This window comes from Gracilinanus agilis, chromosome 4, assembly GCF_016433145.1.
Source record: "Gracilinanus agilis isolate LMUSP501 chromosome 4, AgileGrace, whole genome shotgun sequence".
Lineage (NCBI taxonomy): Eukaryota > Metazoa > Chordata > Mammalia > Didelphimorphia > Didelphidae > Gracilinanus > Gracilinanus agilis.
This window is the reverse complement of record NC_058133.1, coordinates 448,665,857-448,691,389: the sequence shown is the minus strand read 5'-3', so window position 1 is coordinate 448,691,389 and position 25,533 is coordinate 448,665,857. Positions and strand designations below refer to the sequence as shown.

The 25,533-nt window shown below is 35.0% G+C and overlaps 1 protein-coding gene across 1 annotated transcript in view; it reads right to left on the bottom strand.

The window, feature by feature from the left end:
• Nucleotides 1-25,533, bottom strand: part of SLC30A7 (solute carrier family 30 member 7) — a 75,578-nt gene that overhangs the window by 15,641 nt on the left and 34,404 nt on the right. The gene's annotated exons all lie outside the window — the stretch shown is intronic.

Genomic DNA, 25,533 nt, shown 5'->3' with positions numbered 1-25,533 from the left:
TGATGATAAAATTAATAGAAACAATATTCCATCATTGTACCAGCTCCTGGAGTTGTTCAAAAGGTACCTACATTCAAAACATATTCAATTATAAAAGTAGTCACCTTCTCTAACTGTACAATAGTCCATAGAACATTAAACATAAAAACCTAGTAATATCATAATAGTAATTTTTCCAAGAGTGGTTCTACCTGATTTCCACTGAACTTGAATGAGATATAGCACTTTCCCAGAAAAAGTATAAATTCTTTTTTTCTTTTTTTTTTTATTGTTTTTTTTTTTTAACCCTTAACTTCTGTGTATTGGCTCCTAGGTGGAAGAGTGGTAAGGGTGAGCAATGGGGGTCAAGTGACTTGCCCAAGGTCACACAGCTGGGAAGTGTCTGAGGCTGGATTTGAACCTGGACCTCCCGTCTCTAGGTCTGGCTCTCAGTCCACTGAGCTACCCAACTGCCCCCAAAAGTGTAAATTCTAACAGTAAAAGTATGCAACCATTATCCTTCAACTAAAATTGCTCTCTCAACACTTAAAAATGATCTTATTTCTAAAATCTCATGGTTTTGTTTTGTTTCTTTTTCTCAGTCCTCATTCTTCTCAATCTAACTGCTATATTTGGAAGTGATGTCCACCCTCTCCTCCTGGAACTCTTTCTTCTCTGTTTTTTTCATGATACTACTGTCTTTTGGTTCTTTGCCTGAGAGCTACTTCTCATCCACCTTTTCTGGCTCAACATGAACCATACTCCATAACTATGAGTAGCCCTCAAAGTTCTGTCACAGACCCTATTCTCTTCCTTAAACTATAAGAAAAGGAGAGGAAGCAGTGAGTGTCATCATCCTTCATGACAACAATCTTATCCCATTAGCAAATAGGTCAAAATTCTACCTTCCATAAATTTACATAAATCTTTCTTGTGAAATTATTTTAAACTATAGTCTGTGGAATTTCCTAGGATGAAGAATTTCATGTTTACTACCCTCCATGAAAAATGGAATATGGAAAGGGTAGGTTAGTAAATAGGGCATAATAAATATATACCAACAAAGGATATCAATAAAATAGCTCCTTAAAATGTACAGAAAAAAAAAGATGAAAAAAATGTATAGGAAAAAACTCCAAAAAGTAGAGAGCCAAATGAATATGGCAGATTTTGTTAATGGACCTACCTATGTCTTTTAAACATATATATCAACATATATATGCACAAATATGTTTATCTTAAATTATATTTAAGGGAAATTCATGGCTTCATAGCAGCCTTTATTTTTTGTGTTTACTGATAATTTAAATTAAAAATAAAATATTTTAAAATAAGATTCTTTCACTTTACTTTGTTATAAAAGTCCAACTTTTAATGAATGCCTATTAGTTCTAGTAGTCTCAACAATAGTGAATAATTCATATTTCTTTAGCTAAAGAAATTTTCTTAAGAATTAGAAATGATCAATCAGCCAATATTATCCAATGCAAGAATCATAACGTATGTAAAAGCAATTAATAGCTCTATAAAACCAAAGTCCCCAATATCTGTTATTATTATAAATGTTTGTTGAAAAAAATGTCATGATATCCCATCTGATACAGATTTATAAAGTAAGGAAAGTATGCTACTATCTAGCCACAGGTTTTGCTTAGGCATTTTGTTTAAAGACCAATTTTTCTAAAATATTAAATTTTTAATGATTACCTGCTCAGATAATGTTACAATGAAAATGTCGTTAGTAGTAGCAACCACCTCACTGAAGCACAAGGATACCTCATATTAATTTTTTCAGCAACAGCTTGGAAAAAATATAAGCATTTAAACTGTGGGATATGGAATAGAATCTGTAACTAGGTCATAAGATGGTTGGACATGGCAGAAAGGAGATGAATTTGATAAATCATTGGTAAAATCCCCCCCAAAATATTGGTAAAAATGAATCGGCAAAATCCAATTCAGAATCATATTCAACTTCTACAATAATTGATATAGCCATTTAAAAAATTCAAAAATGTATGAAACTGTTGGGTTTTGCTTTTTAAAATGAAGTCACTGGTTTTAAGACATAGTTTTCCAAAGAAGATAATATAAGGATTATAATGCAGAATTTGCATGGGTTCCATCTAGCCATAATGAAAGGATCTATGAAAAATGGCAAACTTTGCAAATTCCTAATGTTTGCTAAGGTTTACAGTCTAATCCAAGCCAGTAAACATTTGGAAACTATTATTCTCTTCTCTGGCTAACTACCCCAGTTTTAAAAGTAAAAATAAAAACGTTTTCTTAGCTATTAAAAAATTCATTCTTCAAAATCTAGTGACATCACAATCTGATCCCTTTAGATAAATCTCTTATTTAATCCACTTATTTATTAAGCAATGACTTTTGGTCTTATCAATATCAATTTTATAGGTGGGTACATAATCTATTTGATGTTACCTATCTGTATAATTATATACAGATAGAGAGATAAATTTGGATATTAAACTATTCATAGTGTTATATTAATAATATCTAACATTTATAAAGTAGTTTAAGGCTTACAAAATACTTTTTATTATCTAATACCTATGCAAAGTAGAAACCCTCACACAATTACAAATAAAGAAAGTAAAATATTGAGAGGTTCAGTGAATTGTTCAGGGTCAAACAACTATTTTCCCCTCCACTCAAAGGTTTCTCTTATTATTCTATCTTAACTGATTTTGTTCATGTAAAATCTTTTAAATATTATGCAATAAGAGTTGTCTATTTTGCATTTTATGATCTCCTATAAACCACAGGATCACAGATTTAGTACTAGAAAGGCCCTTAAAAGCCATGTAATTTAACACTATTATTTTTCAGATAAGAAAACTTAAGTCCATTGAGACACAAGGTCACATAGTAAGCAATAGACATTGGATCTGATCATAGGTTCTCTAACTCAAGATTATTTACTCTTTCCACTGTATTATATCTTGATTTGATATGAATTTTCCCCCTTTCTATGACTGTGAAAGGAATTGCTTTCCCTTCTTTAATTTTATTAAGATCTTACTTTTACATTCTAGCCCCAACTTAATACATTAGGAACCTTTTGTGTTATATGCTTTATGATACTTGTCTAAACCTAATTGCTACCAAATTGCTTTCCAAATTTCCCAGCAGTTCTTGTCAGTCAAGGAGTGCTTTTGGAGTTATATATACTTGGAGATTTATCAAGTATGAATTTCTTTGTGTTCTGCTGCTTCTGAGTTCTTATTTATCAGGTCAGTTGCAGTGCTATACTTTTCTATTTTTTAACCCACATAATTATAGAATAAACCCAGATAAGATATTAGAGGGACATCATCTGGCACATCCTCCTAATTTTGTAGATAAAAATACTGAGGTATGGAGAAGTTAAGTGACTTACCTAGGTCATACAGATGGCTTATGACAGAATCAGAATTTGAACTCAGGTCCTTCAATGTTAACACTTTTCCCACTATGCCATACAGCACACCAAATAGTTTTTTTTTAATTTAATTGATTTAAATTTAAAATACATCCTGAAAACCAGTGTTTTTCTGGTTTGCCTTTTCTAAAGCAAGAGTAGATATTTTACTAGAAAAGTCACTATTTGTTAAATGATTTGAATCTGTAATGGCAGCTTTCATCAAATTATTAAAGTAGAAGTAGGATGAAATGCTGGCTGGTACAAGTTTATTCAAATTTATTTTCAGTCAGTTACAACTTATTTAGTTATTTTAATAATTTTGTTCTGGGAAAATGTTATCATTTCAACTACAGATAAAAAATCCTGATATGCTATTTATTGTGGACCAAAAACATACCAGACTAATAAATCAACAGGTGGACCAGTTCAACAATTCAAACCCTAATGGAAAGAAAGCGAAGGGATAAAAGTATCCTACTCTCAGAAGAGTCTTTGAATATTTCAAAGTAAAGCTTTAACCAAACAAATTAAATGTCCAAAATTTAGCTGCTACAACAGGAGAGATTGAGTAACAAAGGAGACCCAAAAAAACCTTATTCTTCTTTCAAGGACAGGCAATAGAGAGTTATATTTTTAATTATCAGTGCTGACACACTCGGTCCTATGGTTTAATACTCTGGTAAATTGTCAAATCTATCATTCATATTAATGAAGAAGAACAAAAGTACAAATCGCCAGGAAAAATAAAAGTTTATCTATACTCCCTTCCAGTCAAGGAAGAAGGAGAATGAAAGGATTCAGAAACCAGCAAAGTTTTATTTCTTTTCCCCTCCCCTCTGCCTCAACACAAAGTACCATTATATTTGTAATAAGAAAGCTGTGAAACAAGGAAATATGATTTTATGATCTCTGTGATATGTACGTAAGTAGGTAGGGATAGGAAATGAAAAAAGGGCAGAGGTATAAGATGTTTGGGGAAAAAAATCAATGTGAAGATAGAGTCCTTTTTTTTAGACAAAGTAGATAAAACACTATAGGATGAGTTCACTGAAGCTGCCATTAGAGAAAAAAAAAGATTTTCAAAGTTAGTGAACATAGTGTGGTGTTTGGGAGATGGAAAAAAGAATAACAGAGAACAGAAATGAAAAAAAGAGAAACTTAAAGAACGGAGAGCCAACAAACAACATATGGATAACAGAAAGATTTGCTGAAAGGGTGATTTGGTCAGTCAAGTCAATAAGTAGAAACTCTGCCAGTCAAAATAGTATACCTGTAACTGACTTAACACTGTGTTCTTTGCGACCTGAGATTTCCTCAAACTGATAAAAGAGTATTTCATTTTAAATGGTTGGGTGACTTTGTGTTGTGCTGGGAGGGAGTTAGAGGGGAACAGTAGAAAAAGGATATTGGAGAGGGAAAAAAAAAGAGAGAAGAGTCTCAAAAATGTAGCCTACAGCAAATGAAACTTTGTTATCTTAAATTATATGAGTAAAACAATGGAGGACTTCTTCTTGGAAAACTCATAGTATAGTGAACAAAAGACTTAAGGATCCAGAAATTAGCGGTGTGATTCTGGGGAAACTGCTTAACTTTTATGTGCCTCAGTTTCTTTAAATGTAAAATAAGGATGAGAAAACTAGAGAGATTTTAAAACACTAGAAATGTGGAGAGGCAATTGTGTCATTTGGAATTGTTGTAAGCCCTGGGAGACTACAACTCCCAGGACCCCCTTCTACAACTTACCTCGAAACTCCCACTTCCTTTGTGGGAGGTGTTGGAGAAAGTATGAAGGAGAAAGTTTGGCACCTTTTCTCTCTCTACCCTGGGGTCTCTCTGCCCTCTCAAGGCTGTAGGCTGGCTGACATTATCTACCCTGGGGCCTTTTTCCCTATCTACCTCCTAGTTTTTCCTAGACCTTCCCCTTTCTAATTTAAACAAAACCTAGCTATTCTAAACCCTAAAGATGCTCTCAGATCTTTTATTTGAGCCCTGAAGGGCCCTGGTCAATTTCCCAGGCAGGGGCTAGGGACCACTACCTTCCTTCTGTGATAATTAGATTAAGTCTACACTGCCCATCTTTAGATTTAATCACCAAAGGTGAGAGCACCTCCAATTTTGGGAGGTCCGTAACCCACATGTGCTAAAGTGGGTGACAAATCAGAATCTACTGACTGTCCCCTAGGCAGTCCTAAGAGAAGCGTCTGTTGTGATTGGACACACAAACTAGGAGGGAGGCACAGGAAGAGATGCATAAGTGACCCCTTTAAAAAGAGCTCCTCAGTTAGCTGAGAGTCTTCTCGTGAAGAGAGCTGCTGGTAAAGGAGCTCTTCGGAGTCTTCTAGCTTTCCTGGTTCATGGAGGAGTGCTGGTTGGTACCCTGAGACCTTGATATCTTCTTTTGAATTCCACATGGTGAGTTTAAAGACTGAATCTTCCTGAACTTCTCTTAAGGAACTTCCCTTTAACAGACTCTGTGAATGAAACTTTGCTTTATTCACCCCAGGGCCTCTGACCCTCTGACTCTCACCTGAGGGTTAATTAGATCTACCTGGATTAATTAGAGGATCGTAGTAATTTACCTACTGTGTTAGATTCTTATTCCTTATTTCTTCTACCTTTTCTTAATTGTAAATAAACTTCCATGAAGTCAATTTTGACTTGAGATTATTCTTAATTGAGGATTGATAATTGTTTAATCCTCCGCAACCAAAACCCTTTTCCCCCTTACTTTCCCTTCTTCTTCCTCTCTCTTTTCACCTTCTTCTTCCTCCCTTCTTCCCCCCTCACACAATCAAAGCATTCTATCATTTTTCTATTGTGACCAACTCTTTGTGACCCCATTTGGAGTACCATTTTCTTCTCCAGATCAGTTTACAGATGAAGAACAGAGGCAAACAGGGTTAAATGACTTTCCCAGGATCACACTACTCAGTATCTAAGACTGGATTTGAACTCAGGAAAATAAGTCTTCCTAATTCCAGGATTGGTACTTTATCCACTGTGTTACCTAGCTGCCTTCTGCCATAATTGATTGAAAAGGTCTAGGTTCAAGGACGCTTCTGGCACATTATTGACTATGTAAAGGAAAGTCACTTAAGTACTTAAATGATCCAAGCAGTTCTCTAGGAAAATGAAATACAAAATGGTTGTGAAGCTGTATGATAGAGAATTTCCTCATAGAATTTTCCCTAGCCCAATGAAATCATAGATCCAGATCAATTCTTTTCCCCTCCAAACAAAACAAAACCCTGGAAATGTTAATATGTTCTTCAGTGTTTACAATGTATGAATGAATAACAATGGCAAGGTTTACTTTTCTACACCTGAGAACTATGAGACTAAAGAAAGTATTCAGAATAGAGCAGGCACCATGTAGTTAACATTTTATGTGACTTTTTCTGTTTGAGTTAAATATGAAATCTTGTCATTTCGAAAAGACAAACCTATACATACAACAGGGCTACAAAAGCCCTCTATAAGCAGATGATAATTTTCCCAACTGATTTCTTCAAATAGGACATGACTTTCTCAGACAAATAAAACTGTTCTGGTTTTTCTTTTCCTTATTCCCAAGTATCTTTGCTGACCATAAAGAACGCTGGCTTTAAATTAAGCCAAAAGTATTGAAACCTGGATCAAGAAAAAATATGCTTTCGCCAAGAGGAATTAGGAAACACTGAGGAATAAAGACACAAATAAAAGCTCAAATAACTTTGGGCAAGAAAAAAAAAAAACTAATAAAATCCCGGGACAAGGATAGAGAAGAAAGGTAAAGAATAGTGACAATATTTCATGCCACCTTATAATTCCAGTGCAATAATGACAAACTTTTAAATTCATGACTGGGGTAATCAGTAGTGGATGAGGTTGAGTGATTAAGTTCTAATAGCTAATTTCAATTACTGATGCACAATACCCACCTGAATAAAAGAAAATATACTGTGATTGATCTATGGGGAATTTTGTTAACCTAAAATAAAATCCTTTAAATAATCCTACATAAACAGTTCTCACTTAGTGACTTAATATAAGCTCAGCACTAATAGTTCATGAAATGCTAATTAATTCATACAATTAGTTCTAATGTTGGAGAACTATTTTCTGGAAGCATAATTAACCAAAAGTAGTGTAGTTACAAGAAAATGTAGGTTGGTATAAAGTTTTTTAACACTTATGTGTGACTAAAGGGCTTTGCAGAAAACCTACCAAAAAAAAAAATGCTGCTCTTCTCCTTCAAGTTGGTAAATGAAAACTAAAAACGTTAATCATTTTAATACTAAAATTCCTCAGTATGGTTATCAGTTGGAGGAAAAATGAATCATATTTCAAATATTCCCAAATAAAAATTATCTAGAAATATTTACCAAATTCATTATCAGAATGAACACAATAGAAAAGAATCAAAAGATTAAAGTAATTCACATATGAAATCTAAAATTACACCATGTAGTGTTGTGCATGCACTAGGGAAGATATATACAAATTTCAGCAAGACATTTGACAAAGGATCTCAAGATAGGCCTGTGGACAAATTTTTTAAATGAGGACTGGTTGACAATATTATTGTCATAGAAACATGGCTGGATGAATGAGCTTAACTAGAGTGTTAATGAATAGATCAGTGTCAACCATCATTCAAGGAATGTATAGTTTATATATTGTTCTATTATAGTTTCATAATTTAGATAAAGAAACAAAAGGCATGCTCATCAAATTATATATAATATAAAGCTGGGAGTAATAATTATAATATAGCAAGCAATTAGCTACGGTTTGCAAGGTTTACAAAGCATTGTACTTATGTTAGCTCATCTGATTTTCACAACAACTTTATGATGCAGTTATTATCTCCATTTTAAAGAAGAGGAAACTGAGGTTGTGAGAGATAAGTTGCTTACTAGGGACATACAATAGTGTCAAGTGGGATTTGAACTCAGGTCTTTCTGACTCCAAGTTTGACTCTATCTTTAATAGTGCAACCTGGATGCCATGTTGCATTGCAGAATCAGTGTTAAAACATTTTTTCACAAAGTTAAAAAAATAGGTTAAGCATAATAAAAAATAAATTCAATAGGGAAAAATGTATAGCTCTACCCTTAGATTTAGAAACACAATTATACATGTGCAGAACTTGTGAGTCCTAGTTTAACGGCAGTTTGTGTGAAAAGGCCCTAGAAATTCTGCTTGACTGTCAGCTTAAAAAATGCGAAGACTGTATGTACTGTGATAGCTTTTCCAAAAGTACATCCCCTAAGTTTGAATTAACTGAACTATTATATCCAAAATATTACTCCAAAGACTTTGATTTTATGACTATGAGCACTCTATGCAAATCCTAGACTTGGCAGAAATTTTTCATTAATTACTGTGGCTGAAAAAAAAAAAGATTTGTCAGCAGTTAATCCTTTCTTCAAACTTGCTAGGATGGTCCTCAGATGACAGATATTTCAGAAGTAGGATTCTAACACACACTTCTAGACAGAGATCAGAAGACTGCTTGAGTCTGATGCCTTAGACCAGCGATGATGAACCTTTTAGACACTGCATGCTCTCCACTGATCCTCCCTTCTATCTCTTAGCCAGTACCATATTGTTTTGATGACTGCTGCTTTATAGTATAGTTTAATATCTGGTACTTCTAGGCCCCCTTCCTTCAAATTTTTTTTTCATTATTTCCCTTGATATTCTTGATCTTTTGTTATTCCAAATGAACTTTGTTATAGTTTTTCCTAATTCAGTAAAGAAGTTTTTTGGTAATTTGATAGGTATGGTGCTAAATAGGTAAATTAATTTGGGTAGAATGTTCATTTTTATTATGTTATCTCATCCTACACATGAGCAATCAATTGCTTTCCAATTGTTGAGATCCAGTTTTATTTTTTTGGAAAGTGTTTTGTAGTTGTTTTCGTATAATTGCTGTGTTTGTTTTGGTAGATAGATTCCCAAGTATTTTATATTGTCTAGGGTGATTTTAAATGGTGTTTCTCTTTCTACCTCTTGCTGCTCTAATGGGTTGGAAATATATAGAAATGCTGATGATTTATGTGCATTTATTTTGTATCCTGCAACTTAGCTAAAGTTGTTGATTATTTCTACCAGCTTCTTAGTTGATTCTCTAGGATTTTTTAAGTATACCATCATATCATCTGCAAAGAGTGATAGCTTAGTCTCCTCACTGCCTATTTTGATACCTTCAATTTCTTTTTCTTCTCTGATTGCTATTGCTAGTGTTTCTAGTACTATGCCCTGCCCCTGCCCCAGATTGGGTGCCCCCCCTCCAGGTGCCTTACCCCAGACAGAGGTGGGAGAAAGGGAGGGAGTGGTCCGAGAGTTCGGCTCAGGAGAGGGAGTAAGCCCTTCTTGGGCTGCTGGGCAGAGGGACAGGTGATAAGAAGTTTGTGTGCAGTGGGGAGGGGAGTGGCCCAGACGCTCCACTCAAAGGAGGAAACACTTCAATTGGGCTGCTAGGCAGAGGGACAGGGAGGGCCAGAGGGAGGGGGAGGGGAGCAGCTCTGCCCAAGTCCTCTGCCTTTCTAGTAACTAACTGGCATCAACTGTGCACATGCCCAGAGAGAGCTCTATCTTTGGTATGTGTACCATAGGTTTGCCATCGTGGCCTTAGACCATGAGGCTATCCTGATAATTGCACACATATGTTCTATCTTGTTTGTACTCTAAGTTCTTCAACATGATAGGACCTACAAGAAGTTAAGTCTCAGCTCCATGATGAGGTATCTCAGTAAGACATTAGTGGAAGGCCTAGAACCATGGAGTTGTGGTCAACCATACCTAGAGTACTGTACCCTTTTCTGGACATCAGACCTTAAAGCAATATGGTGACAATTTAAAAGCTATCTAAGATGGGGCAGCTGGGTAGCTCAGTGGATTGAGAGTCAGGCCTAGAGAAGGGAAGTCCTAGGTTCAAATCTGGCCTCAGACACTTCCCAGCTGTGCAACCCTGGGCAAGTCACTTGACCCCCATTGCCCACCCTTACCACTCTTCCACCTATGAGTCAATACACAGAAGTTAAAGGTTTAAAAAAAAATAAAAATAAATACTTAAAAGCTATCTAAGAGGAGGGTAATCAAGATACCAAAGAGCTTCAAGCCATGTAAAAGGAAGGAAATGGTCATATTAATCAGAAAAAAAGAAGCTATTAGAGGGAACATGACTGATTGTCTTTAAATCTGATCTGCTGAAATGAAGATACTATGTTAGATTTATTCTATGAACTGACACAGTGCCAAACTAGGACTTATAACTGGAATTTACAGAGAGGCACAGATTTTTGTCTCAATATAGGGAAGAACATTCAAACTACTAGAATATTCCAAAACTGGAATATGTTCCCCTACGAAGAAGCAGGATTCCTTCTATATAAGAAGAGGCTCATAATAACCACTAAATAAGTGTTTTAAATAAGCAATGCATATCAAAAGCTTAATAACAAGCAGTAAAATGGAAAAAGACAAAAATGCTATTTGTAGTTAAATACTCTGATGTATTAAATATTAATGCCCTTAGAACTAATAAAGTTATTTTAATGTATTTCATGACATCAATATGCCTTATCCCTCAAACTTGAAACTATGAAGATGGGATTAACTCTACCCTGCTCATTTTTAGATTTAATCGCCAGAAGCATATACACCCCACTTACACTTGAGTGGGGGAAGTCTGTAACCCACATGTGGGAAAGTGGATGATGAATCAGAATCAACTGACTGCCCCCTGGGCAGTCCTCAGCAAAGCTTTAGCTGTAATTGGTATAAGTAAAATGGAAGGAAGGCACAGGAAGTGATGAAAGGAATGGGCTTTAAAACTTTAAAACCCAGAACTTCCTGGGACACTCTCTTTCACCTTGAACTGGACCCTGGAGGACCTCTGGCTGAGGACCTTGGACTGCTTTCCTTTTGAACTACCATGTGGGTGAGGAAAAAAGACAACTCCTTCCTGGATTTTCTGAAGGGACCATCCTCAGGAGAGGCCTCCCCTCTTGGGAGAGGCTTCATGACTGAAGCTCTTGCTTTATTCATCACCAGGCCCTCAGCTGAAGATAATTAGCCCTGCCTGGGTTGAGCCAGGGGCAGGAACAAAATACTTAGCATATTAGGTTAGATATTTTGCCCTATCCTCAATCTGATTTTCTTACTTTCACTCTCTCTCTTCCTATTTGTAAATAAACTACCATAAAAGTCATTCTGACTTGAGTCTTTCATTTGGAATTAAGTACTTAATTCCTGGTGACCCTACTCTCTGATAAATTTAGTCCAACCTTTTATTTTTATTTCTTACACATTTCTCCCCCTTTACAAAACTAGGGTACTACCTTTATAATAATCAAGTTTAAAAAGTAAGTATGGGCAGTGAATTTTTCATTATCAAGGCAAACCACCACACATGAAGCCAACTTAAAAATGTCAACAAAATGAATAGTAATAAACTAACAATTACAATATGTTACTGGGGAAAAATATTCTCATGGTTTGGAAGACTTGCAGTTTGGCTAGTATTGTAAACAAAGTCAACTATAAAATAGGCATTATTTTCTTCTAGCAACTATTAACTGAATACATAGATAACCAAAAAGGCTAGATACTAGTGAAGGAAAAAATGAACAGTTTTCATATTCTATAATGCCATGTTGCCCTTGGAGTGTCTTACTAAAAACAACAATAATAACAATAACAACAAAAACCTAAGCAATGTCTACCATTTATTTTGACCTGAGGACTGAATTGATTTTTGGGTGCCAAATAGGGCCCTCTTAATAACTCAAGTTTGGAGTTATAATTCTGTTACTTTTGTTGGAAATCCAACAGATGCTATATGCAGCTCTCTATCAACATTTTTTCTTATCTGATTGTTCAGTAGCTTTATGCTGGTTAAAGCACTTCATGATAATAAATACAGTTTAATATGTTAGAGAAGATTCTTCTGTTTACTGCTGAATATACTTTCTGAATGTAGTCCAGAACTTTCCTATATTAAAAATTAATATTTAAAATGGATAACTAACTGACCTAAGGTACTGAGAGAAAAAGCTTACTTACCAAAAAATTACTATTTAGAACTATAAATTAAACAAAAGATATACCTTCACCAAGAAAATATAAGCTCCTTGAGGGCCAAAACTACTTTAATTTTTGTCTCTGTATACCCAAATAAACAGTATAGCACCTGATACACAGTAGATGCTTAATGGATTTATTGATTTGTGTGTCTCAATAATTACTGTAATAATCTCTATGGAAGGCAAAGCCTGAGACCCCCCATCGAGCAAAGCTCTGGACACATGGAAGGCACAATCCTGGGCTACAATGCAGCTGAAGTTTGTCATATATCTCATCTTTTCAACCTAAGGCATATAGTCTCAAGCTCTCCCTCCTTCTCAAACCCCTGCACAATATGCTTCATACAAAATCACTGATATATGCATTTCTTTGGAACACTGTGTGTAGGTTGTTTCACATAATGATTTATCTTCCTATAGAAATCATTGTCTAAGACTCAATGAAGTAAACAGATTGCATTGTAACCACTTAAGGTCACTCTGTAAATTGTTACCTTTATAGGGTATGAGAAAAATCTTGTGCAAAATCCCATTTGTTTTCTCCCTCTATAAAAGTAGATATAACTTTCAATAAAGTCACTTTTGGTGCCATCAGCACCTTAACTTTAGCCCTCCTGGTTTCACTTTCATTCTTCTTACCCTTTTGGATCCCAGACTGTTGTCAAGCAAGACCTGTGAGTCAGTTCCTGTAGCTGACAAATGGTGCCCAAACATGGGGCCTCCTGGAGAAGCATAGAGGAATTTCAGGCAAGCAAAACCTCGATCCCAATCAGGGGAGTCATTGGTGGTGCATGAAAAGAAAAGTCAGGTAAGAAGAACCTCCCCCCTCCACTGGCAGGGGGATTAAAATTAAATAAGGGATAGGGAGGATTCATCAGGAGTAAAGCATGGGAAAAGCCAGTGATTGTAAAAATTTTCATATTATTAGAGTTCAAATTTTCATATTATCAGAGAGTTCAAAAGGACAAAACCCTTTCCTTTCTCCCCCAGACGAAGTCCTTCACCCTGAGCATGGTACAGAACTGGAAAGAGAAGTGGATAGCTCCAACTCTACCCCTCTGTCCAGCATGCCCAAATTCAGTGATATATGTATGCTAAAGCAATAGGGAATTAAAGAATCAGAATCTAAGCTTGAGTTAATAAGAGTGATTGTACAAACGATTTCTCCAAGAATGTATCCTTATTTTCTTGCTCCGCCTCTTCCTCCTCCTGCTTCTTCAAAACCCCTCAGTCAGGAGTTAGTACAATTAGTGAAAACATTTATAAATATAGAGCCTGAGATCAGTGGAAGGCTTGAGCCAAAACAACAGATTTTCCTTTCCTTAAAGACTGGAGCCTGGAGGAGTGAACAATTTATTCTTTGATAACAAATTCGGCTCAAAGTTAGAAAGTGTGTATGTTATTAGAGAAGTAAACTTAGAAAGTTTTCAGGCTCTGAATATAATATCAGTCTGTGCAAGTGTCTGTGACCATTAGAGTGTAAAAAGAAGCAAGTTAGAACTGAGATTTGTCAAAGTCAACCCTAACTCCTTGCAAAAGTTAACCCATTTTCTGATTAACTAGTTCCTACAATGTAAAAAGCCTGTTTTTTTTTCTTTAAGTTAAGAAGCAGAAGAAAAGAATTCTAAATGAAACAATTGTACAGAATCTAAATCACAAGTAGAGAAATAGTGAAAACCAAAAAGTCGTTAGTAACAAAACCAAGAAAATTCAAGTGATCAATGTATATGTAATACCAGGGGAGTGTTTAAGGAATGAAATGACCCTCTCCCCCTCCTTAGGGGAAATAAAAAAGTGTAAGAAATACCCAGGAAGATAATTGTGATATTTCTGTGTTGTAAGCCTATATTATATATTTTCTGGCTGTGTGCACTGAGAGGTTTTAGTTTTGGGGAAAACAAGCCTTAGATAGAAGAGGTATCCCCATCTCTCTCTCTCTCTCCTTCATTGTTCTGGAAAAATGGAGAAGACAGACCAGAGACTTTTTGGGAAATTCAAAAACAACATTTTTTTGTGGATTTTTGAGTCTCCTAAACTTTGAGATAATTTAATTGACTAAGCAAAAAGGAATCCTAGTCTCTGCTCGAAATAAGGCAAAGATAGGTAAGCAGATCTGTCAGACATTTCTTCCCCCGATTCCTTGCTGGGCACAGGGAAAAAGGTAGAAATAATGAAGCCAGGAAAGAGATAATTTGATCCCATAATTTGATTTGATTTTCACTTAGACTTAATTTTAAAGATTGATGTATATAACTTCATAGAATTGCTAATGATTTGGATATATACTGATTGTATAATGTAATTTTATTCATTGCAATAATTGTTTATCAGTTAAAAATAAAAAAATTTAGCTAAATTTAAGAATGTACAAAACTTATAGTGAAAGAATTGTTTATTCTCATCAAGACTTGCAAAGTATCATAGTCAAAGATTTGAATGACTAGACTTATCAAATATGCTTGTTAAACTGAATTTGAGAATTAACTATGTAATTAATGTAATTAATAGCCAGTCTAACAGCAGAAAGGGAACTTTTACTTTACAGAGGCAAAAAACTGTACTAGAACATAAGATCTATGATATAAATGCAAAATCCATTTAGAAAAAGTTATACTACAATGTGGAGGACTTTCTATAGGATCTAAATTTTGGGTTTCAAGTGAGATATTATTTTAATGCATGTACTATCAATACTAGCAACAAGTGAAACTATAATGACTTAAGGAAGAAGTTCTAAATTTATTAATCTGCAAATGTGAAATGACATAGGTATTAAGAATTTGGAATATTGCAAAAATGGAACTTTTAAATAGCATTGTGTTTTATTAAGATACATGAATTGCTTTCAAATGTGTAGTGTAGAAGAACAAATTTACAGTCTAAGGATTAACATGCATTTAAATACAATCCGTTAGAATGTAATTATATGTAAAAACAAAGTATGTATGCAGTTATACTGTAAAGAAAATTTATTTTTCACTGGAATTGGATAAGGCTAAATGTACAAATGTGATATGCAAACTGTATATGTGAATAATACTACTGACAAGAAAAATTTGATCAGTCCAGAAATCAAATAGGACTTGGAACAAGACTATTGATTATATGCAATTAAGGGTAGTTACCTCTCCTCTGTTGTTATAGGGAGATGCTAGATGAGGTAGGAGTAATAGAGAAGATGATAACGAGTGAAAAAACTAGTGCAAAATAGATATAACAAATGTTAGATGAGAATATTATTGGTGGAATTTAATCAATTATGTAGAAATATTTTGAAGTATCCATTTGAAAGTTCTGAAGTTTTAAATCAATATTCATTGAGAGCAATTTAATATCAAGATTAAAACATGACTAGGATATGAGACCAAGATAAATCACAAGCAAGAAAACCTTTTAGATAATATTGATAAAGACTTAGAACTTCCTACAAACTTATTAATTCCTTCCTCATGGTAAATAGAAATTTAAAAACTAAGATGTTAGTTAGCAGCTTCATCAAATTTTGATCCAGTATAAAAGATAATACTGTAACCAAAGTCAAAGGTAAACAGATACTTTAAAAATGATATATACAAAAGATACATTTTAAAATAAACAATAACAATTGAATAAAATACTTGAATACCTACATGGAAATATCAGAAATGAAAGATTATAAACTTTATATGAAAAAATCTAGAATGTGTCTTTATACCAAATGCAAATTGTACAGTAAGCATTTCCAATTTTTAAACAAGCAAAGCAGATTCATAAACTATTTCAACAATGACTTTAGATCACCGAAATTCTGATTACTAACCAATTAACATATCACAAGTATAGATAGCTGACATCCCTCCCAATTTTTTTTTAATTTGGAAAGAAAACAAGATTCCAACTTGATAACTGCAAGGAGCTATGGGATAACTACATGAATAAATGAGGTAAAAGGCAAGAAACAAATATAGAGCTAGCCTGAATCCTAACATGTAAGTTAAGTTTCTAAAGGCTATTTTGAAATCAATTGTTCAGAACTTCAGAAACAAACAATTTTAAATATTATGTTCATGTTCCTAGGTCAGATCACAAAAGCCTACTTAATTTATAATAGGGTACTACTAGAATTGAAGTACAGAAGAAAACTTGCCATCCACAACACTATAGATAAATTCTAAGTTCTGCTCTGGGGTGCCTGGAATACATATACCTCAGCACTCCTGATAATAACTCCCTCCAACATTACCACCATCAGCAGGAATGATTCTTCTCTCCACAAGTGGCAACTCCAGCTCCAACACTCAGTACTAGTTCCAGATCCCAGTCTTAGATGGCTCTAAGGGAAAGCTATCTTTCTTATTCCCTAAGTGCAGTTAGTTGCCAGGTCTTATCCATTTTACATCACCAACATCTCACATCCATCTTCTCTCCACTGACAAGGTCACTGGCTTATTTCAAATTGTCATCACTTCTTTTGAACTATTTTAAAAGCCTCCTGATTATACACCATGAAACCAATATTTCTCCTCTCTAGTCTATCTTTCACATTACTGTCAAAATAAGCCTAAGGCATAGAATGCCGACCATTTTGTTCTCATGATCCAAACTGGCAATTTCTTATTTTGTTGTTGCTCTTTGCCCTTCATTTTCAAAGAGGAACCATTGACGACACAGGTAATGTCTTAATTTGTGCATGAATTGGATGTAAGTGAGGCAGTTGCCCAAAGTTGTCAGCCTCCTCTCTCTTTCAGACATCAAAGTCAGAATGACTGGCAATGGCCAAGGATGCAGTCGATGACTTGGCATCATTAATGTCTATCTAAGCTTTAAGTACTCCACAGCAATAGCTTTAGTCACCCTCATGGCCACAGGAACAAATTGTTCTCATCTGCCCATTCCACTGGAGGAAATCATCACATGCTTGGGTTAGATATTCCATTAACTCACCCATGGGTTTGGGGCCTATCAGTTATCCTCAATCTGATTTAGCCCATTTACAGCGATTGTTTCCTGAGATATGGCTGTTGTGGGTACTACAGCTTCTTAAAGCCATAGGTGAGAGTTGAGTAACATTTTATTTATAATATAAAATGCAAACTCCTAAAATGCAAAGTCTTATATTTAAGATCTTCCACAATATAGCTATATTTCTAATCATTCCCTTTCATCTATACTATATTCAAGTTAAAATGGACTGTTCTTCAAACTCATTATTCACCCTGGACAAGAATGCACTCTCCCAGTTCCATTTTACAAAAACCTTATCTTTCTTCAAGGTTCAGCTACATGGAGGCTTCCCTGACCGTTCAGATGTTAATGCTCATTCTACTCTCAAATAAATTTCTATTTATCTGTGTTTATATCTTCCCATTAGACTATAAATTCCTTGAAACCAAGAGCTGTGCTGTCTTTGTCTTTATATCTCCAGGCTTGACATCAATAATACTATTGATATTATATATATGCACATAGTATATATATATGAACTGGTTCAGTCTGAGGCATAGAAGGTTCTGTATTTAACACAATAAAAATGTTATAAACATACACACACATATATATATAAATATGATCAATATAAGTATATATTTATAGTTTCCTATTTAACACAGTAAAAATGGTGTGTGTATACAACTTCCTATGCTTCTGATTGAACCAGTACAATAGATGACAGCCCTGAAGTTCTTTATCCAAAAGTTCAGGTGTAAATTATTTGTAAACTTAGGGTACATTTTCCCATTGAAACAATATTATTCTTCGGTTCCCAAGGCAGTCCAAATATGGCATTTAATCCACAATATAGGGCAACACTCTCTCATTACACTTGATCAGTATGTTGTAATAGAGATCCATTATCAGGTACACATTGGACTAGATGACCTTTGGGTTTTATTACAACTGAGGGTTTCTGAACTTAGTACTCTTTAGAAACCCTGTGCCTTCTTTAACTTCCAAGTCTCAAATTCCAGGCTACTGTTATAGGGATGAGGAAAAGATTGATTCCTGGATAGTTTCTATGGCACTGTCAGGGTGGACTTCTAAAGGCAGAGATGATGTGGGAATCTCAAGAGGAAGGATGCAGTCTCTAGCTTCAGTAGTTTTCTCAATAAAGCTAAGGGTCTGGGCAAAGATTTAAAAAGTGACCGCTGTCCTGGCATTAGTCAGGCTCCCGTTAAAAGTACATGGGATTGGAAATAGCCATTATCTATGTGTTAATTGTGTGGTGACAGATTGCCTATATGATTTTAATAGAACAAAACTTTTGCATCATGGCATACTAGAATGTCACTGCAGTTATTTATCTCCAATAGGATGATGTTTACATTGTCCACATGTTTTATATTATCATGGCTTCAAACCATATCACTGCATAATTTTGTGATTTATTAGGTGACATTTGGACTTGGAGCATTTGAATTCCAAAAATATCTTGCAATTTGAATTATGTTTTAAGTAATTTTTCTTTCAAAAGATGTCTAATTATAGAAATTTGTCCTCATGTATTCATCAAAAAGATTTTAAAAAGGGGCTTACAATAAAAACTTTAAACAACTTTAAGATATCCTAAAGCTTGTACTGTCAGTCAATAAACATTTATTAAGCACCTATGCTCCAGGCACTGTGCTAAGCCCTGGAGATACAAAAAGAGACAAAAGATAGTTCCTATCCTGAAGGAGAGCACAATTCAATGGAAGAGACAACAAATAACTATGTACAAATCAGCTAAACAAGATAAATTGGAAAAAATTAAGAGAGAAGGCACAAGAAATAAGAAGTTTTAGGAAAGACTTCCTGCAGAAGATAGAATTTTAGTTGGGACATAAAGGGAAGCCAGTGAGTGCAGTTGAGGAAGAAGAGCATGGAGGAAAGCCAGAGAAAATGCCCAGAGCTGAAAAATAAGAGTGTGTTTGTTGTTCATGAAACAGCCAGGAACTCAGTGTCATTAAATTGAGGAATAATTAGAAGTAAGGTAAAAAACTTTTAGACGGCAAGCGAAGGTTAAGTTAAGAAGAGCTCTTTGAAAGCTAAAGAATTTTATATCTAATCTTGGAGGCAATAAGGATCCAGTGAGGGTCACAGCATAGGGAAGTTAACATATTACCTAGAAAGATTTGCACTTTAGAAAAAATAACTATAGAAGCTGAATGGAGGCTAGAGTGAAGTGGAAAGAGGCTGGAGTTAGGCAGATCCACCAGCTGGCTATTGCAGTTGTCCATGCATGAGGTGATGAGGGCCAGCACCAGAAGAGGGCAGTGTCAGAGAAGAGATGCTGCTAAGATGAAATCAAAAGGAGATGGCAACAAATTGGAAATGAAGAGTAAAAGATAATGAGGAGTCAAGGATGATACCCAGGTTAAGAGCTTGAGGGACTGGAAGAATAGTGTTGTCCTCTAAAGTAACACAAGTTAGGAGAATGGGGAGGTTTTAAGAGGAAAGATAAAGATTTGTTTTGAACTTGTTGAGTTTAAGATGTCTACTAGATATCCAGTTTGAGATATCTGAAAGGAAGTTAGAGATCAGCAGAGAAGTTAGGACAGGATAAGGAGATAAAAGGATCATCTCCAAGAGATATTCATTAAATCCATGGGAGCTGATGATTACTGTGAAGCAATACAGAGGGAGAAGAGAAAGCATACAGGCCAGAGCTCACTAGTGGTTAGAGGGTGTGATCTGGAACAGGATCCAGCAAAGGAGAGAGAGCAGTTTGATAGATGGAAGGAGGACCAGAAACGTGATATCCTGAAAACACAGAGAGGAAAGTATCAAGGAGAAAGGATAATTAATTGTGTCAAAGCAGGCAGGTTGATTTCAGAAAAATCTGGAAAGGCTTACATAAACTGATGCAAAGTGAAGTAAGCAGAACCAAAAGAACATTGCACATAGTGACAGAATTATTTCTTGATTAGCAACTGTGAATGACCTAGTTATTCGTGGCAATTCAGTGATCCAAAATAATCCCAGAGACTCATGATGAAAAATGCCATTTGCCCTCTGAGAAAGAACTCATGGAGTCTGAATGCAAAGCAGATATCATCAAAACAATTTGATTCTGGTTTTAAAAAATGGAGCTGTCAATCAGTGGAATAAATTAAATAAGTATAAAATATGTCAAAGCAAACAAACCTGGTACCTTAATATTTGATAAACCCTAAACTAGTTACTAGGGGAAGAATTAGCTACTTAATGAATACTTTTGGGAAAACTAAAGGCCAATGTAGCAGAAATTAGGTTTACACTAATGTCTTACACTATAGACAAAGTTAGTTCCAAATGGATATGTTGTTCAGTTGACTCTCCATGACCTCATTTGGGTTTTTCTTGGCAAAGATACTGAAGTAGTTTGCCATTTCTTTGTCAATCTCATTTTACAGATTAGGAACTAAGGCAAACAAGATTAAGTGACTTGCTCAGGATCCCAAAGCTAATAAGTGTCTGAAGCCAGATTTTTACACATGAAGAGGAGTCTTCTTGATTCCAAGCCCAGTGCTCTATCCACTATGCTCTATCCAGCTGCCCAAATGGATATGTAATCTAGATATAAAAGATTACATTTAAAAAATTAAGATTTGATGGAATATAGTACAAAACTTAACAAAATGGATAAGATTGTTTTATAATACATAAAAAGAAAACCAAACACCTAAGTTATGCAGCACTTGATTATTTTTCCTCCCTATGCATCAGTGACTCTTTTTTTTTTTTAAACCCTTAACTTCTGTGTATTGGCTCCTAGGTGGAAGAGTGGTAAGGGTGGGTAATGGGGGTCAAGTGACTTGCCCAGGGTCACACAGCTGGGAAGTGTCTGAGGCCAGATTTGAATCTAGGACCTCCCATCTCTAGGCCTGACTCTCAATCCACTGGGCTACCCAGTTGCCTCATGCATCAGTGACTCTTAAAAGAAGAAAGGTTCTGCATGTTCCAAGTCAACAAGAGTTAATTCAAGAGTCACCAGCCTTTAAATATTAGGTAAATTTAATCTAAATATTAGATCTTGGCCTTGGCTCTACTGCTCTGCTAGAAGGAAGATGAGGCTTGTGACTGAAAATGGACTCTACTGAGCAACAAGGGGGAAGGAAGTGAAGGAGTTATACTGAGGCCTTTATAGAATTCGTTCATAGAGAGGGAGCAAATTGCTTTATATCCTACCACAAACTGACTGGCAAGAACATTTTGGTAAGTATGCTGTCAACTGTTAACCCTCTACTAAAATTCTTGGAAAAACTAAATTCTTGGAAACACTAAACAGTAATAGATAAATAACTAAATAACTAAAACAGTATTAGATAAGAAAAATAACTTGGACAATGGATGATTTTCCTACTACTATCAAAGAAACCACCCTCCTTCCAATAACCCAGGCTCCCAATGTCAAAATCACCCTTGACTCCCGATCTAAAATTTCCTCCAACTACATCCAATCTGTTGTCATTTCTACCTTCACAATCTCTCACATATATTGTCCTCTTCTCTCCACTCACATAGCCACCATCCTCAGCTCTTCAAGCCTAGACTACTTCTTTGTTTGGTCACACTGCCCCAAGTCACTCCCAGCTCAAATTGATTAGCTGCCAGTGTGATTTTCCTTAAGTAGAGATATGATGACCCTGTCACCCATTTACTCCTTAAACTTCAGTGGCTCTCTATTACTTCCAGGGAGAAATATAAAATGCTCTGGTTTCACATTTAAAGCTCTTCACAATCAGGCTCCTTCCTATTATTCTAATTGCCTTACAGTTTAGGCCCTTCCACATACTTTACACTAGCCCTGCTCACTATTCTTTTCTCCTCACACTCCATCTCTTGACCTCATGCCTTTTCATTGGCTGTCCTCCACACCTGGAATGTTTCCTTCCTCATCTTCATCTCTTGAGTTTCTAAGACTTAGCTCAAATCTCACCTTTAGCCAGAAGTCTTTCCTGGTCCCCACCCACAACTAGTACCACCCCTTACATTTACCTGCATATGTCTATCTATTATTTATAATTATTTGTATATTGGTTCTCCCTTTAGGAAATCAGCTACTTGAAGGTGGGGACTATATTTTTTGCCTTTCTGCAAATTCGTAGTGCATTGCTCAGCATCTGGCACATAGTGAGCCTTAATAAATTATTGCTTACTAACTTACTGAGGAGATAAAACTTTTGACTGGAGCCTTGCAGAATGGATGGGATCCAGGTATTGGAGGCTGGAGTCTAATGTAGTAAGAGAGCGAAATTTTAGGCAGACAATACAGTCAGTCCTCTTGATAACTAATAACTTTCATAATTATAATTAACCCCAATTATTGCCTATCCCTTACCTCTCTTTTGCCTTACAACATATACTCTATACAGATTCTAAAACAGAAAGCAAGAGTTAAAAAAAAAAAGACTAGCTGGGAAGAGAAAGAAGCATTGCTCTCAGTGAGACCCCTTTTCATGCTCTATTCAATCACTAAAATCAAAAAGCAAGTTTGAAAGAAAAGAAAGAGAATTTATACTCTTCCAGAAGTTATTCCTTTTTTACAATCAGGTTAAAGAAAAACAATATTGAGAGAGTGTTTTTAAATCAAATTTGTTATTTGGTTCCATTAATGGTAGGCACTTTAAAAGAATTAGATTTTTATAAAAGTTGAGGTAGGGGATTATTTGTTTTTTAAGCAAAGGTTTCACTGCTATCACAAGTCTGAAGACAATTGCCCTTGTTCAGGATTCTAGAATTGAGCTTCAATTTAGTTTGAGTTTATTTCTCCCCTATCTAAAGAAGTAACAGGAGTACTATGAAAGAAGTTTCCCCATATGTTCAATTCTATTTAGACTGCAAAGTCAGGCAATAAACATTTACTAAGTGCTTATTATGTACCAAGCACTGTGCTAAGAACAATAGGTTACAAAGAAAAGCAAAAGAAGGAAAAAAAGAAGACAATGACAATTTTAGACCCTAAGTCCATGAATAGGTTGAATTACCGGGAAAGGTCTTACCCTTCCCTCAACTGAATCAAGATGTCCATAGATTACAAATATATTTTAAATGTAAACCACAAAGGAAATGATGTTAGGCAACACCCAAAACCATTCTGAAAAGTCACAAAATACTATACTTCCTAACTTTTCAAAAGTTTAACAGTTTGGTCTTTTGGATAGAGAAAGTGTTATATTTAGAATGATAACAAATATAAGTTATTTAACTTTAGGTTAATCAATCCATTAATAATATCTAGCCCAAGAACTCAAATGACTACATTTACTTTTAAACATTAATCAAAAACTCAAATTGCTATAACTATTTGTATTATTCATATTCACTTTGCTCCATTCTCATATTAAAAATGTCAATTACCAAAATATTCCTGGCATCAGCATTTTCATGTCTCTCTAAAGTTAAGGGCTTTATCCCCAACAGAAATTCAGAAACAAAAAAAAAAATTTAAATCACCCTGTTGGCAAATGTGTTATGGATATACTTCTTTCCTTAAAAAAAAAAAGATACAAATACAAAAAAAAAGCAAAATTTTTTCCTATTAGTTGTAAGAATTTTCTTTTACTATATTCACAAAGATTTATGACAAAACCCTACATATATTGCAAGCTGGCAATATGCCACAAACTGATTTTTTTTAATTCCCCAAAATGCTTCAGAAATACCACATCAGTAACAAGCCTCATTTCCGCACACTGCCTCTATCTCTTATTTTCCATCACACATACATGTCCCTGTTATTAGCATGTATCAAAAACAATACAGAAGTCTATATTAAAGGTATCTGTTTTATAAGGAAAAGAGCTGTAAAATTACAAAAGCTTTTATTATTCCTTCCCCAACCAGCATTTCAATTAACTTTCTTGGCATATTGACTCAAATTTAACTTGACAAGAAAATCAGGTTTTCAGTACATATAAAAGAATTGGCAAAAGCAAGTCAACATTTATTAAGTGCCCACTACATGCATGGTATGCTTGGCATTAATAGTATAAAGATAAATTAAGCATGACTCCCATCCTAAATGATACAATTTGTTACAAATGACAATTCATTTGATTATATAAAGCATGTATACAAACACTAGCTATAATCTGATTCACAAAATCTCAGAGTTTCAAAGGACATCAGAAGCCATCTAGAACAACACTTATAAGAATTTTTTCTACAACCTCTTCAACAAGTGGTTATCCAGTCTTTACTTGTAGCAAAGGGAGAGCCCAATATCCCAAAGTCAGCTCATGCATAAGCTTTTCATTAGATCAAGTCTAAGTCAGCCTCTCTGTAATTTAAAAGTTTATTCTTTGGGAAAGTCCAAACCAAGTGCCATAAGCAATATGAATTAAAGAAGATCCATCCTAGCTATTGGATCAGAAAATGTTCATGGAGAGGTAGCATTTGAGCTGGTCTTGGGAAAAAAAAAAAGCAAGATTTCAGTAAGACAGAGATAAGGGATGGGAAAAGAGTTCCATTCAATGTGCTGAAAGTAATATAAGCAAAAAAAACAGAAATGAGAGAATGAAGTTAGATCACAATGTGAAAGAGGATAGGGTAAGACAAAGGCAGAAACTCAAGCAATAGTAAGATCATGGAAGATCTTGAATTCTGAGCTAGATATGATACTTTTTTTTTGAGGGTTACACAATAGATAGCTACTAAAGTTATGAGAGCAGGGGAATGATAGATGCTATAATAAAACAATATGATATAACATAGTAATATATATAACAAGACCTGTGCATAAGGAAAATTCACTCTAAAAATAAGGTAGAAGAAAGATGAGGAAAAGAGGCTGTTAGTGGGAAAGTTTGAATTAGGGTGACTAATGGTAGCTGGAGGAAAAGAAAGAAGACCGATTCAAGGTATTATATAGGTAAAATCAAAGGTCTTAGCATTACTGAAAGAGTTGACTATTAAAACTATGCATACCCTTTGACACAAAATACCACTACAGGGTCTGTATTCCAAAGAGATCAGAAATAAGAGGAAAGGACCTAATTATATTGTACAAAAATATTTTTAACAGCTCTTTTTGTTGTGGCAAAGATTTGGAAACTGAGGGGGTGTTCACCAACTAGAAAATGGCTGAACAAACTGTATATGGATTCTGAGACAGAAGGT